At 43.4% G+C, this 17377-nt stretch overlaps 1 protein-coding gene across 7 annotated transcripts in view; it reads right to left on the bottom strand.

Moving 5' to 3' along the window:
- Window positions 1-17377, bottom strand: part of JADE1 (jade family PHD finger 1) — a 107624-nt gene that overhangs the window by 42099 nt on the left and 48148 nt on the right. The window contains exon 1 of one of the 7 annotated variants that reach the window (XM_048078156.2): window positions 1107-1123. The exons of 2 other annotated variants lie outside the window; for them this stretch is intronic. The gene's annotated coding sequence lies outside the window, so the exon portion shown is untranslated. Of the gene's footprint in view, window positions 1-447; window positions 557-734; window positions 751-870; window positions 1010-1106; window positions 1124-17377 lie in introns of those variants that run through there. 4 more of the 7 variants (XM_066995985.1, XM_066995990.1, XM_066995987.1 and 1 more) reach the window with 4 other exon arrangements.

Raw genomic sequence — 17377 nt, 5'->3', positions numbered from 1 at the left:
TCGTTGGGGCGAGGGGCGCAACCGCCGGAGCTGCCGCGCCTCGCGCCCAGCCAAGTTGCTGCGCTGCCCGCCGCTGCCCCGCCGCCGCCCGCTCGCCGGCGGGACCCGCCCGGGGTGACCGAGCCGCCCCCGGCAGCCCGCACACGTGGGTGGGCGCCCGGCGCCTGCACCTGCTGCCCGCTGCCCCGGCTCGGCTGGGACCCGCACGCGTGCGGCCACCTGCCACCTGCGCCCCGCCGGGCGACTCGCGCTCGATTTCACCCCCGAGCAGTTTTTACGCTCTCGAAGCGTTTTCCCTCTCTTCCCCCGAGCGACGCCGAGCGCGGCCGGGGGGCAGCCCCAGCGCCGAGCCGCAGCCGCCTCGGGCCCCCGCGCTCGCTGCTGCGGGACGTGCGGGCGCCGCGGTGACAGGCGCTGCCGGCGGCTCCCCCGGCCCTCGCCGCGCACCGTGCCGCTGCCATCCGCCCGCCGACCGGCTCCGGCGCTCCCCGCCGCCCGCGGGGGTCCGCGCACGCCGGCGCCCCGAGGCTTCCCCCGGCGCCCCCGCAGCGCCGCCCGCCCGCGCCGCGCCCGCGGCCCGGCAACCCCCCTCCCGCCGTCCCCTCCCGGCTCGCAGCGCCCCGGCCCGGCACAAGTTGGTGGTGGGATAGCGGAGCCGCCGCTCGGCCGCCTCCCTCCCCTCGCCCCGCGCCGCGCCGAGCCGCGCGGCTCTTGGCGCCATGTTAATGACGTACTCGCTTATTTCCACTAGGCAGCGACCTTCGGCACCGAGCTGCTCTCCCGCCGCCTGCGGAGCGGCGAGGAAAAAGCCATCAAAGATGGCTGAGCCGGCGGCTCCCCCGGCTGGCGCGGGGCGGCGGGCACGGTTACCTGCTGGCGGCGGCGGCGGCGGGGCGGCGGCGGCGAGGGCGGCTGGCGCGGCGCGGCCGGGCTCCCCCTGCGCGGAGGGCTCGGGGCCGCCTCATGAGTTCGGCGCGGCGCCGGCAGCGGGCGCGGAGAGCGGCTCCCGCGCCGCACGGGCACACGCACACACACACACACACAGAGCCGGGCACACCGCGCGCACACACACACACACACACACACAGAGGCTCCCTCTGACTGACGTTTGTACTGGGTACGGAGGGAGGACTCCGCGCATCAAACTCGTTTCTGGGTCACTGCTGCCACAGGGGGGAGCTGCTTTAATCCCCTGCCAAAACGGGAAGGCGAGGGAGGGAAGGGGGAAGCCAGCGCCGCGCACCGCCGCCGGGGGGAGGCGGCCCCGGCCCCGGGCAGCCGCCGTTAACTCTTGGCGGGCGTCGCCTCAGCGCCCCTGCCCCGGGGGAGCCGGCGCGGCACGGCTGGGCCCGGCCCGGCCCCGGCAGCACCCGGCCCGCGGCGCCCCAACTCGTTGCCCCTTTGCCCTGCGCTCCCTGGTGCGGGCACGGCGGCGCCCAGAGTTGCAGGAGGCGGCCGCAGGCAGGGCGAGGAGAGAAGTGCGGGCTGCGCACCGCCAGCCCCAACTCGGCTACTTGGGACCGCCACGAAGAGCTAACAGCGTCCTGCACCCTCCTAGCAGGAAACGAAGTGACCTTAAGCCGGCCCCACATTGCCCGCTGCGATGTGCTGTGCTCCCTGCGCGGTGCCCTGCCTCACGCCGCGCACCTGTGCTCCCCCCGAGCTCCCTGGGAAGGAAGTTCCCCCTGCGCCGGGCAACACCCGGCACGGAGCCGAGCCAGCACGATCGCAGCCGCGGAATTAGGGCGATCTGTGGAAAGCAATCCCCATAGTATGCAAATACAAATTAACGCAGCCTCCACAGCGAGGTTCCGCTGCCAAGGAATCGCACCTCAGTTCAACAGAGGAATTCGGTCGTTACTCATCCGTGCACAGAGAGCCGCTTATCCTGCCATCTCCCCCACCCACCTACCCCTAATGAACGTGCGCCTATTTCTGCACATCCTGAAAAGTTGGAGATCACAAAAAAAGCATTTCCCTCCCTCAAGATATTTTTTTCACCATGAAAATAAGATAATTATACTGCTTTTCATAGAACAGCCTGAAGCATCATCAGATTTTAAAGCGGGAACTAAGACTTCAATTCCCCTTGTTTTCATCTACATTAACACTTAAAAAATTTATATATACGCACACACACTGTTCTCTCACACTGAACTTGGTGTCGAGCCCTGTGAAGACACCTAAGGGACTATTTGTGCACATCAGCAGTCTAACCAGAAGTACCTCCACAGATATCACTCGTATTTGCAAGGATCCAGGCCTTGGCGTTTCCCGTCCATGGTGCCGTGATCACCCGTGCGACATACCAGATCTCACCAGCTGGTGCTCTGCCCACCAACTCTCAGGATGACACTCCTGTCACCCATCAGCTTTCCCCCAGGATTCCAAAAACCTACCTCAAGTGCTACTTCTCAATGCTGCCAAGGGAGCCAAAGACTGGAGACTTTGTTGATCTGTAGTATTTAAGGAGCGTGTGGCTGCTGCTGTGCTATACTACGGTATAAACCCCCTAAGGGATTAGATGAGTGGTTTTTCACTCAGTGGTTGGCAGGCCCCTTGGGAGCTCAGCTATTGCCACTTGGTATTTACTATAAAGAGTTATGCACCCCTACTGGATGAATATGAGTTTTGCTTGTTTGTTTTTAAGAGGTTCACCCATTGCAGAGGAGCAAAGAATCACTGGAAATGCTGTTTGTCCCACCTTGATGAATTCTTTCCAAGAAAGTTCAGAGCTGGCTTTTGAGAAAACCTTAAACATGAATGCACTCTAATTTCTTCAGAGGAATGATAAAAACTTTACTGTCTCAAGCTCCTTGGATTTGAGACAGTATTTCCGTTTTCCTCCGATTGGTTTTCCTTTGCATATACAGCCAAGTTTAAGTTAAGTCTTGTATTTTACGAAACATTTCTCTTGGAAGCCATGCAAGGCCATACATGTAGGAGCAGAACATGAATGTCTGCAGAATGGTGGGCTGTGTTTTAGAATGTAGCCGCTAAAAATCTTTTCTGCGGCTCACCAAATGTGAGCCTTCCTCACTGTAAACCCAGCGAGTCCAGCCTTTATGAGGAAGGTAACAACTGGAAGACGCGTGCTTTTTTGCCTCTGCATATGGTATCACAGACTGTTCTGGATTAACATACTCCTAAATCTAAAAAGAAATACTGAAAAAATATAGAGTTTGTAACTAGAATAATATTTTGGAAGTTAGTACAAAACGTGTTACAATGAAGAAGTGGCATCCTGTGCCACGTTAAAACTACACATATAAAGTTTTATACCAACATAGCTATGGTCAAACAGAAAAGCATGTAACAGAGCATACCAGGGTAAGCCACCAGCATCGTTAAAAAAAAATTAAAAAAAAAATCAACACTCAAAAAAGGGAACTACATAGCCTGCATTGAGACATTCACTTCAGAAACAGCTTTCGTGGCTTTAGACACTTGATTCCTGCCTGAGGATGGCAGACACCAGAAGGAACTGCATGAATGATCCTCACCTGCTTCTCAACAAAATCTGTGTCCAGCTCAACTTGCCAGGGCAGGCAGGCTGCCTAATATAAACAGAGAAGGATGGTAAAAGCAAGCCACTCGGGCAAAGAAAGAATTCTTCAAGCACCTGACCACAATCTGACTCCAAAGATCAGGAACTAAAAAAGGAGAGACAACCTCAGAATAGTTTTCTGCTACCTCTACTGGTTACATTTCAAAAGGGGTAAAATCCTGCTGGAGGTAGAGTCAGTAGAAGTTTTACCATGGACAGTAATGGGGCCAGAATTTCAGCCTTCATCTCTAATCTGTTCTAATGAAATCTCATACATTTGTTAGACCCTGTGCCTCACTCGGTCATCTTTGTATCAGTATTAATACTCATTCCAGGAGCATTCAGAGCATAAGGATCAGGCTCGGAGTTAGGCATCATCCTAACACACAGAACTGCTGGTCCCTTCTCCATGTTGTTTTACCAGGTATAGTTGCTCCTTATTAAAATTTAATTTTTTTGATTGTTTATATGGCTTCTTAAGTTTTCCCTCTTGACTGTTATTTCTGGGCAGATGCACAAAGCCAAGGAAGGAACATGTGGCTGGCTTTTCAGCACTTTCTTGCAGGCTTTAGTGGAAATCTGTTGCTGCAGCAGTATCTGCCACAATGTTTTCACCTTTTTTTTTTTTTTTTTTAATTTTGATAATACCAGTTACTCCTTTTATGTTTGCAATCTTTTTCATTAATCCTTGCAGAGTCTTATCCTACATGAAGGCAGAGCTAATGAACTCAAGTTTCTCCCTGCTATTAAGCTTAGCCCTAGTATCACTTGGAACTCACACCTGTTCTTTTGTTCCTTTAGCCCCGGTTTTTAAGAATTTCCATTTTCGCCTTCTTGCTTTTCAAGATTAGAAACCTGAGGGGAAGAACACAACATGGATCCAAACCAACAGTGTCAATATTTTAACTTGCATTTAATCCTCAAGACAGCTTTCACAACTCCTGTGAGAGAAGCATACATTGCAGAGAGGTAAGACATGCACAGTTGGGCCAAATCCTGCTCAGGTCCATTCTGTCTGTACTTGGCCTACACACATAAGCGATGGAAAAAAGAAAATCGATTTTGACTCATGCACATGTAAATCGCTATCACTTAAAAACTTCTTATGTACAATATTCTTAACCACTGCAGAAATAAAACTTGCTCACATGGCTTATGTATGTACTACAGAGAAACACAATTGCCCCAGTTTTGTCTAATTCAAATACATCATTTATGGCAACATGGCATCTGACCACCACACAAAATCATCCACAAAAATTAATTTTTACTCTCGCTTTTTTTTCCTTCTTCATAACTACAGGAGCTGACTTTGGGTGTGCCTGGATTAGAAAGATGAGAAAGACTAGACTTGGGTAGCATGTTATTTCCTTTTACTCTGAAGCTGAGGTTTACAGCTACCGTCACTGCAGATTCAGAGGCCACACTCCAAAGATGTGCTTTTTCCAGCACTCACAAGCCTCATTCTTGTGGTTTACAGTTCCTTGTTTTATTGGAATGTAGCTGTTGGGAGAGGTGACTAGCTGCGTGTGTAAGACCCAGTAAGTACAAGCAGTGCTGTTAAGGGATAAGGAGGGGAAGGGATGAAAGATGAGTTTTCCGAACTCAACTTTCTATTTAACATGTTATCAGGCAGGGTGCTTGCAACTGAGAGACTAGAGTAGCCTTTTTAACGACAAAACTTGAGAAGTAGAGATAATGTTTATTTTATGTGTGGGTTAGCAGGGGCATACAACGGTTAAATCACTTACACAAGTCACATGTTAAGTCAGCATTAAAACCAAGAATAGAAACCAAAAGTCATGCCTCCCAGTCTAAAGCTTCTAATGATTAAACTACATCCTTTCCTTTGGCCTGCTATATAGCACCTAACAGAGTACAAAGTATACCTCCATGACATTTTGACATAGATATCTTAAAATATTTTTTGCAAATCAAACATGGTCATTGCACAGATATGCAACTATTCACATTGTGCGTTCATCTCGAAATGGGAACAGGCACCCCCAAAACATACTGAATTCCAAAATCGAAAAGTACAGCTACTGAAATCAAGTGCTTCTAAATTACTCTAATTGAGAAGTGGAAGCTGACGGAAAACCAGTAGAACAAGAACCTCAAGGGAACAACTATAAGCAGGCACTTAACTTGTGAGTCTGAGAGTTAAGCGGGATCAAGTTGATGCATCACCTTTAAGGTAAACAACACAATTTTGTGCATGATGAGAGAAGTAATTAGCAGCCCAGGTAATGCCCTCAGTACAGGAAGAATGGATTGTGAAAACCTCAGGCAAATGACAGTTCAGTAGCTATAGATCAAATCTCAGTTAATGTATATACACGTGCCTACCTGGCAGCTCATCAAGCAACATTACACTGTCTAATCTAAATGAACTTCAGCTTCAATATTAAATTGTGTTTGTGCAGGCAGAAATTATCTAGCGAAAGAAAGGCACTGTGACAAGACGCGTAGAAGAGTTCAAAGGAATCTGATTACAGATTTTCTGATTGCAGAGTGTTTCCTGATAACTGGTTGCTAGAAGCAGAGTTGTGGTACCAATTCATTGGGGAAGTACTACAAAATCCGCCCCCCCCCCCCCCCCCCCCCGTAACAACCTAGCAGCAAAATTACTTTTTTTTTTTTTTTTTTTTATAAAAAAGTGACAACTTCAACTCTGGATCCTAAGAGTTAGACAAAGATTAAAAAAAAAAAAATAATTAAAACCAACTGTTGAAATTGCTCCAAGCAGCTTATGATAACATTTCTGGAAAGACTAGAAACCTTGGAAAGAGCCTCCCACGTGGTCCTTTTGGGTTCCACTTAGTATTTATGGAATTGCTTCAGCATTACTTCTACTTGTGCTCTCTCCTCAGACAGCCTCCTCCAAATGCTATGATTCACTGTTCAAGGAGTTTATAGCTCATTCCAGACCATGAGAACTGAGGTCTTCCACAAGGCCTGAGAGATTATACAGCCTCCACAGCAGAAAACTAACCTAAAACAATTAGGCATAAGTTATAATGCAGAGGACGTATTCTGTCTATCCTTAATAGGTGCATCTACCTCTTCTCACTTTACCAGCTTATCAGCTTCCCTGCTTGAAACCAATCCCCCATAGGGTATGTCAATCACAATTTTGACTAAAGTTATATTTTCTCCCTACATAGTTAGGGATCCACTGATTTCAGTGCTTTCAGTTGCAGTAGTCCTGAAACCTACTTCAGGTATTAGTAACTTTATCTGTATAGGACACAGATAGGAGGTAACAAGGGTGCAAAGCAGCCATTACTTCTAAATAAAGAAAATGCTAGTCAAACAAACAGGCAACTGTTGTTTACTTCAGCTATTTTCCTTCACCAGCAATATGTTTTAGAAGTCATTCAGTGTTTAACACATAAAAAATGATTGAGAGAACTAAAGTAAATGTCCTTTTTTTTTTTTTGTGGCAATGTTGCTTGCTGAATTTTTCCACAAGTTTCACTGCTTAAGTAAGAAAAAAAAATAGTAAGTCTTAATCAGCATAAATGTAATAAAACCTGCCACATATACTTCCATTTCACTATTGAAATATTCAGAGGTTCAACACTACCAAACAGGACTAGGAATAGGAGGCTCAAGGTATCCAGGACAAAAGAACCCTTGCACAACACGGGAGGTTGAGTCCAGCTCTAACCTCCCTCCCTAGCTCAAAAAAAAAAAAGAAAAAAAGGAGTGGGAGGAGGTATTGGGCTAAACATGGCAGTTCATCTTGTATATCAGTGGGCCACATAAACTCGCAGCAAATGGCCCTTCCTGACACTCTTTATCTGGTTTGCATACCCAAACAACACAGTCTACGTTGTTATGCTTCCACTTTGCTAAGAGCTTATCAGAAATACATGCTCAGTGTAAAAAATAAGTATTAAAAAACCACAAACATAAGAAAACCCACATTACCTTATCAGATGCGGAAAATTACTATCCGTTTTATCTATTTTGCAAATAAAGATATTGAGACGTAATGGCAAAGAGATACAAATGAAAATGGTCTCTGGCAAAGCAGAGACTCAGTGTCATGACTCAGCCCTAACATATTACAATAGTGTAATCCTTCAGTGCTATTTGAATCATACACACTACAAAAGGTCAACTCTTGTTAACAGTGCATTTGCACACTGGATCTGTCTAAAACCAAATTTCTGCTTCTGACTCCAGAAAAGCAACAAGAGTAGTAGGTGGTGGCAGTGTGTGTACATAGAGATGTTCAGAGGAAGAACCTCAACCAGCTGCGCAGTAAATTTTCAGTGCACATAATGCAGACGCTCAGGATATAAACAGCCCGAGTCATTTGATACCATTCACAACAGTAATTCTGAAGTTACATTTTTTTTTAAAATGGACAAAGGAGTTTATTGCTTATTTAGAAGTTAAGCTTCTTTGCTACTGTTCAAAGCTGCAACTGCCACAAATATATTTAACTAAGCACACAGTGAGGAATGAAGAAAACTTGGGAATCCAATCATTACTCCGGCTCTGTGAACTTTGCTTCACTAAGCAAAAAAAAAAAAAAAAAAAAAAAAAAACTGCAGCAAACAAAATAGTCTCTGACCTTCCAGAACAACATTAAAAAAAAAAAAAAGCCTGATCTGCTTATGTGGGCAGATTTTGGCACAGGGTAAACATCTGTGTTTGCTCCTCAAATTGCATAAGTCACAAAAGAATCTCTCTCTCTTCTCTCTCCCTTTTATCCAGGACATGCTTTTAAAGCATTGCACTTTTATTTTTCTTTGACAATCTGAGGCAGGTTACTTTCTCCACATGGAAGTGCAAGCTCTGGCGCAAAGTAACCACGCCAACTGCTTGTAATCTGGTATCTCTGAGGGAGGAACGGCCACATCCTGCAGCAAGCACACGTACCCTTACGTAACCACCAAAACCGCAGCTCTAGCCTACTTGGCTTCTCAAATATTCAGCCAACCATAGCAGCATCTCTGCCCTCGGCCAAAGCTAAAGGTGAGCCCTCAGTATCTCAGATCTCTTCTGGAAACGGGCCCAACTACTTAAGGGAGCCAGGCAAAGCCTTCAGCCACAGCACGCAAAGGGAAAAGCGTTTACAGAAGATAAGTTAAGGAAAACTGGAAAGAATGCCAGCCCCAGAGCGGACAGTCACATGCCAGAGTACAGCTTGTACTGGCACTCCGGTGTAGTGCTTTGGATCAATAACAGCTGTAATAAAGCACATATTGACTGATAGGCTGCACAGATGCACAGAGAGAGCAAAGGACTTTTTTTGCTCTCCCACATGCTGATGCTGGAGCCTCGAGCAATGATCTGGCTCTACCTTTGTGTGTTTATTTTATTTCATACTTTTCAAAAAGCTGCTTCTGTGGGCTCTTTGGGGTCTCTCCCCCCCCCTTTAAGGAATTTAAGCACCTTTCATGACTGCCTTAAAAAAATGCTACAAGTATTGTGCACTCAGTAGTGCCTGACACACGCCTCAGATATCATCCTTAGCTTGTTTGCAAGGGTTTGATTTCAGTGAGGAAAATCAGTGACAGCAAAAACATCCCAAACCTTGTAAAACGTAACGAAAGACCAAGATCACCAGCTGGGCAAGCCCTGGCATTTCTTGCGAGCAGAACAGGTAGGTATTGAAAATGTGTACATCTGCCACACGCTGTCCCCAGGGAGGGAGCCCCATTAACCAAGTAAGCAGGGTAACCTTCAGAAAGCAATCAACATCAGCTGTTTTAAATCCTTTAAAGGTGTCGAAGATATCCATACACAAAATTCTATATTTTTCCATTAAAAAAGAAAAAAGAAAAAAAAATAGACCACTAAAATCAGGCCACAACATACACACACTTATTTTATACAGGTATTGTAAAGTCAGGAACTCTACGAGCCCAGCTAAGGGAAGACGACACTGACATTTGTCTTAGTTTTAAAACACCTTCTGTGTACCTACAACCATTGAAAGCAAAAGTATGAGTTGAAATTCTCTCTTCCCTGGGAATAAGTGCTTGTGCCACTAATTACCAGAAGCTAGGATTTTTCCCTACGAGGGATTTCTCCCTCCCTATAAGCCTAGGTCTTACAATCATAGAGAATTCTACACAGCCCTTCCTATTTAAACTTTGATACTTTCTAATAAACTGAAGTATCAAACACAACACATTGTACTCAGTTTGAAGATCATCTCAACCTGAACATCAAACAATGAATTAGTTGACAGCTTAAAAGATGCATGTTATCTCTAGCATATGCACCAAATTAAATCATACTTAGCAGGTGTCTACTACACTAACCCTTGTTTACATTCCATAGCACAAAACAGGCACGTTCAACTCTGAAAACTTAAGCCAGGACTGAGAGCATTAAGCACAAGAAAAGCCAAAAATGTGCTGAGTTACTGAGATGAGGTTCAAAGGATTTTGATGTCCAAGGCTACAAACGTAGCTCAGATAATTCCTGCTCCTCTGCCTAGTTCTGGAATAGCTGGAGCTTACTTAGCACGATTGCAACATTCCTTGACAATCTGCAGCTCTCAGTTTTTGGCATCATCTGAACTGCTTCAGTCTGCATAACGAGGTCACGGCTTCGGCTTCAGCCCAGTGAAGCCAGATGGGATGGTCTAGGGCTACCTACTGGTTAGGTGCTTCCACTTTCTGCAAGGCCGATTTCGCAATGCCACGCTGCAGAGCCAAATGGCCTGCTTTTTCTCATCCAGCTTCATGACTCTTACGTGCTTTTTGCACGGTGTCTCAGCTTTAATAAAAGGAACTAAGAGCACACAACTTGGCCTGACTTTGGGGCTAAGTCATTATATACCATATCTTTGTGCTTACTAATCTTGTTCCAACTACTTCTTTCGTTTTGTTTTTAAACTGCAGGAAAAAATACCTTAATGCTTGCCTTTTTTCTTTTGCCCCTTTTTTTTTTTTTTAAGGTAACAACACTTATTTTAGGTCTGAGACTTGCAGAGGACTTTTGCTAGATCTGTTATAGACAAAGGACACTATCTAAATATCTTAAATTTTTCATATTTTTAACCTCTATTAATAATACCACTACGGTCATCTTACACTTCCCTAAAAAGTTCTGGTTTTTGTAGGTCTCAACACTTAGCTTGCAAAAACAAAAAAATAACATTTCTAAGAGATGAAGTTCATAGGTGCATTACACTGCTCTACAGTGACAACAAGTCCGATGAATTTCCTCAGGAAAAAACTTTTGCAAGTAACAAGTGAAGTTGCAATATTTTTTTTCCTGTGTACGAAGGTTACGTCACTGTTATCTCTTGCATACAGACGACACTAATAACGGTGTTGCCTGGACTTCAGCTAAATTATCAGTTTCCTTTAAGTAGCCGGAGGGGAGAAAGACAGAAAGAATTCTGCACAGGAAACTAGGAAGGCTTGGTCTTGAGTCTGTTTGTCTGTTTTTAAGATCCCTTCAGTTTAGCCTCTACACTTTATTCTACAGGTTTTCATACACAAAAAGATTGCTCATTTGTATATGTAGACCCAGTATCTGCATACGCAGCCACCCAAACTGGTGGCAATATGTGGGCCTAGCACCTGCCCACACGAAAGCTGTCTCAGGGCAAGTTCTAGCTGTTCAGCACAAGCAGCGTAAATGGTCTCCACCCTTTAAGAGACCGCTCTTCCCCTTTGGTGAAAATGTGTATTTTAACCCTGAAGTCGCCAGTACTCCAGGTGAATCCTCCATGCCTGTGCAGAGGCACCCTCTAAAGTTAAAGACTATCTACCCATCCCACAGGACCCTGTCCACCAGGTAGCAGCTAAATGCTCTGGTCCCATTTGTGGCCTGAAGCTATGAACCAAATACAGGCAGTGCGAAGAGCATTCTAAGATTTCTACACTAAAACCTGATGACTTTATTTTAACAGGTAAAACATGATGAGCTCCACCAACTGCTGAGGCATTTAGAGATCACCAGTCCCACAGAGAAAACACTAGTAAATTGTTTATCGCTGATTTATACAGAGATGTAGAACTTGGTATACCTTACTACTGAACCCACAAATAGATTTCTGTCACTTTGTGCTTGTTTAATTGATTTCATATATTAAACAAATTAAACTGAAGGATGCAGTGAGTCCTGTGGGGCAACCAATAGCTATGTCACCAGCAGTTTGCTTCTTTTCCATTCGGAGAAGCCCTCTCAGTTTTCTTTTACCGACAAAGGATCATAAAAGGATGAAAGCCGTGATCTCACTAGCACAGAGGAAATCAAGGCAGACTTCTATTACGTTGGGATTAGTGAGATAATTCAAGAGAAGAATTTCATAAGCAAGTTCCTGAGTGAAAAGGAGCCCAAATTTTGTGGGATCTTCAAACAGAACACCCCAACTCAGCTTTTCTTTGTGAGAGGACCAGGAGAAGCCCACAGCCAGGCATAAAGCCTAGGAATATTTCTAAATTCATTCTGAACTTCGTAAGTGCCACCTTCTAGAAAAAGATGATTTATAAAAACTAACACTTAAATGTGTTTTAACATATCAGATCAACACTAATGACTAATCTTTACTGATTTGCTGTATTTATATAGAATGTCATTTGAGGCAATTGCAAGCTTGTATTAAATAATTTTTTGGATAAAGCTATTCTACTAATATATTTCCTTCTTGTATAAAATAATACAAAAGATATGAGTGTTGATGTTTCAAGAGGTTAAAAAATAGAAATGTTATTTTTACTTAAAGAATAAAAAAAAAAGTGTCTAGTCTGCAACTTCCTTGCGAGGGGGAGCAGGGAGGGAGGTGACCTATTCTCCATTATCACCAGTGACAGGACCCATGGGAACGGTGTTAAGCTGAGGCAGGGAAAGTTTAGGCTGGACATCAGGAAGAGGTTCTTCACCGAGAGGGTGGTTGCACACTGGAACAGGCTCCCCAGTGAAGTGGTCACTGCACCGAGCCTGTCTGAATTTAAGAAGCGATTGGACTGTGCACTTAGTCACATGGTCTAAACCTTTGGGCAGACCTGTGCGGTGCCAGGAGTTGGACTTGATGATCCTTATGGGTCCCTTCCAACTCAGGATATTCTACGATTCTATGATTCCATAGTATTTTCAATATTATACAGGCTGTTATGAAGTTAACTCCATCCCAGCCAGAGTCAGTATATCCACAGTTTTACACACATTTAGGTCCAGAGACATCAACTGGATTATTGCCATATATAAAATCAGACATAAGCCTTTGTCAAACTGGGTGTTTATACACCTGAGGCAGTTAACAATTTACTGTGGGTTTTCTTGTTCACTTGTCTTGTTTAAAAGACTCTTTTTTTAATTTTTAATTATTTTTTAAAAGAAAGTAATGTAACAATGATTCCTAACCTTATGGAAATTGTTCTTCTTTAGTTACTATTTCTTGATAGGTGTTCAGTCCTTACAGAGTGTTATCCCTACTGCGTGTGCATATACCTTCTTGGTCTTACAAGCAACAGAATGTATAGATGAAATATTTCCACTATAAAATGTATACCCATTTTTGTTTACTAAAAAACCCCACAGATATATCCTAATTATGCAAAATCATCTTGTAATAAACTTCTGATATTTTTGGAGCTCTATTTGAATTTTAAAAATAATTCTTGGCATTAATTTTTCTGTTTCATAAGAGTACAAAGAATTTAAGCATCATATCTTCCTCTTCTACCAAAAAAAGAAAAAAAAAGAGAAACATATATAAAGGGCAATTCTGTAGCTATTTTGTGGTAAATGATAAACCACAAAGTGTCCCTTAGTGGATGTGCAGAATGTATAATCCAGAGTTTGGCATGTCCTCACTTCCTGACACTTTTCCTTTTTCATCTATGTAAGGACTGCTGACTGCTACATTTCATGTAGGCACACAACTTTATTCTTCACTGCTTTAGGTGCCAGACTTGAGAATGAATAATTATTCTGTTCTAGTATTACAGTAGCAGTTCTGAAAGGAAAAATGCATGAAATATAAAAGTTGAAGGTTAATGCCTCTCCCTGTCTTCTTTACCCTGATTTCACAACATAATAATTAGAATCTTCTTGGTATACTCCATGAAATGTTAAATTTGCCCCATGATAGAAGGTCAAAAGTATTTCTTCCATTTTCATTGATGCCAGCATTCATAGTCAAAACTAAAGGTCAAACAAATCAAACAACTTGCATCTCATGCAACTAAAAAGAAAATGGAACGTAAGTTAATGGCCAGAACATTTGACTCCTTCACTCCAGGTCTCCCTGACCCTTGTAGTGTTTTTACGTGTATGTTCAAATCTGTGCAATGATTACGCTAAACAGCCCTTTTTGAATGAAAAGTCATCTGATCAACAGCAAAGCTCCAAATATCTAAAGAAAAAACTGACTTAAAGAGCAGAAATCAACTACACAAATTTTCCAGCTAAAGGCAGTAGCTTGAACCCAGAATCTGATGAACTACCCCTTCCTGTAATAGCTAACTAAAGTACCACAGCATTTTGCTAATATATTTGTAATCTGCATGGTTGAAATAAATAGCACTTCTCAAAGCATCTCTGCACCAGAAATCACAGGCTAGGTCTAGCTGCCAAAACACTAATGCTATGTTCCCTCAAAGGTTGCTCTGCCTCAGACAATATAAAGTTTCCACAGCGAAATTGTCTGCCACTAATTGAGGGGAATCTGTCTTTGCATTCATTTTGATGCTTATTTCCTCTTTTGTTGTTCCTCCTGGAAATACCTTCATGTTGTTTCCATTCCTGGCAGCTGATCCTCCCAGCAGCTGAAACAACAGCAAGAGACAGGAGTCCCTCAGACTTCACTGGCCATGCAAAAGCATCACGCTGCTGGTCCCCTGGTTACTAAATGGGGCGTAGTTAGCTGAGCAAGAGCACCCTCTTTCTGAGGGGATTTTTGTGCCAGGGAGTCTTGCTGGTTTTCAGAGTGGGTGAGTATCCTGTGACTGAATGAGATTTGGACTTCTGCAGCCAGCTCTGTGTTATAAACACATCGCAGTCTGAAACAGCTGTCTAGACATTCATCAAGCTGTTGGGTTTCGGCCCTCCATATTTGGTCTTCATGTCTTTAGGCTTGCTTGGTTTGGACAGGCTAAGTATTATCCTTCCTTTGACATCCTTGATACACTTCCAGAACACCAGTGCACTCTCAGTCACTCTTTCACGAGACTCCCTAGTCTAACTGCTGTTCTGAATCAACCAGTACCTCAGGACACTGATTTTCAGCTTATTTCTTCAGGGGCGCATGGCTACAGAGGCAAACCAAACCTTAACTGCATGCAACTTAATATCTGTAAACCTCCACTGTAAGGAAGCACAAGCAGTTCGTAGCTTTAGGTTTAAAAATGTCTTATATACTAAATACACCCGTGCACATACCCACCTGATTCTCTAAATAGTCTATAGAGTGTCCAAGACTAAAGGTTAAAGTCCTCCAGGAAGTAAGTATACTGTTCTCCCTATTCTACACAAAGCTTCTCTGAAGCAGAAGGCCCACAGACACCAGCTTTTCCTTACTTCTCAGTAACTGTATAGTTTTTTTCCATTCCAAGTCCCTCCAAACACATCTAGCAAAAGACCTCTATGACCAGATTTCTTTTTGTGGTATTTCACAGATCAGCTTTGAAATTCCTTCTTCTACCAGGTAAGCTTACACCTGCTGACTTGGCAGAATGGATTTTCTTTTCTAGTCACCACTTCTACCCCCTCTGTTAAAGAGAACACCTATTCAAATGTCAGCGACTTATACTAGGCCAGGCTCCTAATAAACAAAATCCAATGTAGAGACTGTTGCATCTTTTTTTCTTCCACTCCCAGGAATCATTTCTGTAGGGAAGGCCAATCACTACTCTCAAGTAACAAAGTCACACAGGAGGAAAAGAAAAAAAGAAGAAAAAAAACACAGAAACAACTGTGAAACAAGACTTGTGGAACACTTCATAGAAATAATGCAGAGCTGGCCTCGTTCCTTGCATCATAAAGCTGAGATTTCTCTGAGTGCATTTTCTCAGTTATTGTGTACTTTGCAATAATTAAAGAGAATTCAGAAAGTAAATGTAGTTTACTAATTTATCAGCAAATAGACATTTGCAAGTCCTAAACCTCAGTAAATACTGAGCTTTATACTTCAGAACAACTTCTGTAGCGAAGACAATCTGCAGAATCAGAGAGAAAGCAGTAAGCATATATATATATATATATATAGTTGTTCAAATTGATTGGCTTTACTAAGAAACATTCAGAGAAAAATTATGATCATAATTCTTTAAAAGCATCCATGCCATGGTTTGGGCTGAGACAGGAGTTACACTATCAGTATTCTTGCAGTTTAGAAGAAAAGCCACCATAGAAAAGCAAACAGCCCGAGATTTTAACCACGAAAGCTTTCCTCTGGAGTTCTATGACACCGGTGAGTGCAATTCAGTCTGCAAGTCCAATTCCATTGAAGTCACTGTCATAAGGAATAGCTCCCCTGTTCTTCAGAGGTGTGTTCCCTCAGTACAGCCAGAGCCCCTCACATTTATTTTAGTGATGAAATTAATATCTACTACTCTTTTAACTCTGGAAGGACTATTTCACTCCAGTCCCCATCAAGAGAATTCCCTACTAAACTTCTATCATGTATATCTGATAACATCAGAATCTGGGAGGTAATGCTAAGCATCTGCTTTAAGAACTATCACACCAAACTGCTATGCTGAAGAGCTGTATTTTTCAGCATGCTTTATTAATGATGGTAAGGTCTAAACTGAGTTTGTAGGCTATCATTTATTAAAATGCTGTTCTGTTGAAAACAGCACCAAAATGCTAATATTTAAGCCTATTTTTAGGACTCACACCTCACTTTAAATGCTGTTTTTGGAGGCTGTTGAGAATACAGCACAATCCTAACTATGCTTTCATCAGCAAGTGGTGCAGCAGAATCAGAGCAAGTCTATTGAGCAAAATAGATGTTGCTGAGAGCCAAAAACCAACACTACAGGTTTTTCTGAAGAGAAGGGGAAATACTTTAAATTAGCTCCTGGATTAATGACCTGGACTGAATGACCAGTCTCCAGGACTGACTGACCATTAGCAGTTAGAGCACTTGAAATATGCTCCTGTAGCATGCCTTTTGGGTTTGTTTAATCTAAAAGGAACTCATTTTTTGTTCTCAGAGACAATTCAACAACACAAACCAAAGCAAAGCAAGCAAGGAGGATGGAAAAATTCATGTCACCAAGGTACCTCTCAGAATTAACACATTAGCATATATGATCAGCAGAAATGGTTGAGGCAGAAACCTTTTAATACAAAAGGAAAGGACAGAGAAACAGCAGGTTTCCCATAAGGGTTCTGTTTTCAAATGCTCTCTGTGCTTTAGTAATCTAGTACCTTTTCAGGCACATTACAAATCCAGCAAACTTTGGAGTACCCATCTACAAAGCGCAAACAGGTTGCAGCCCAAATGTGTGTTCAGAATTGGAGTGTATTAAGGAAACTTAAACAGGACTGTGGTAAGAAAAAATAATAGAAGAAAAAGTTGCAGTCAGTGCTCAGACATTTTCTCTTCAAAATAAAAGCATTTGTCCATAGCAATATGGACACAGATGTTTTCAGGTATAGAAATAAAATACAGATGCAGGAGATTAAGTGAGCTTTGTACCAGTATATGGGTCTAGATTGTCTCAAGAAGAATGAGAATCAGATTCTGCTCTTTGTTTCACGTGTGCACCACCACTAAAGCACCAAGGAGTTCTCTAAACTGCAAGTTCATTCATTATTATGTCTAAGGAACATAACCCGATGAGTCTGACCATTCAGCATTCATCTCCATGAAAATCAAAGGGTGTAACAAACCAGTTT

Source organism: Anser cygnoides, chromosome 4 (genome assembly GCF_040182565.1).
Source record: "Anser cygnoides isolate HZ-2024a breed goose chromosome 4, Taihu_goose_T2T_genome, whole genome shotgun sequence".
NCBI lineage: Eukaryota > Metazoa > Chordata > Aves > Anseriformes > Anatidae > Anser > Anser cygnoides.
The sequence above is the reverse complement of the archived record's forward strand: the minus strand, read 5'-3'. Positions and strand labels throughout refer to the sequence as shown.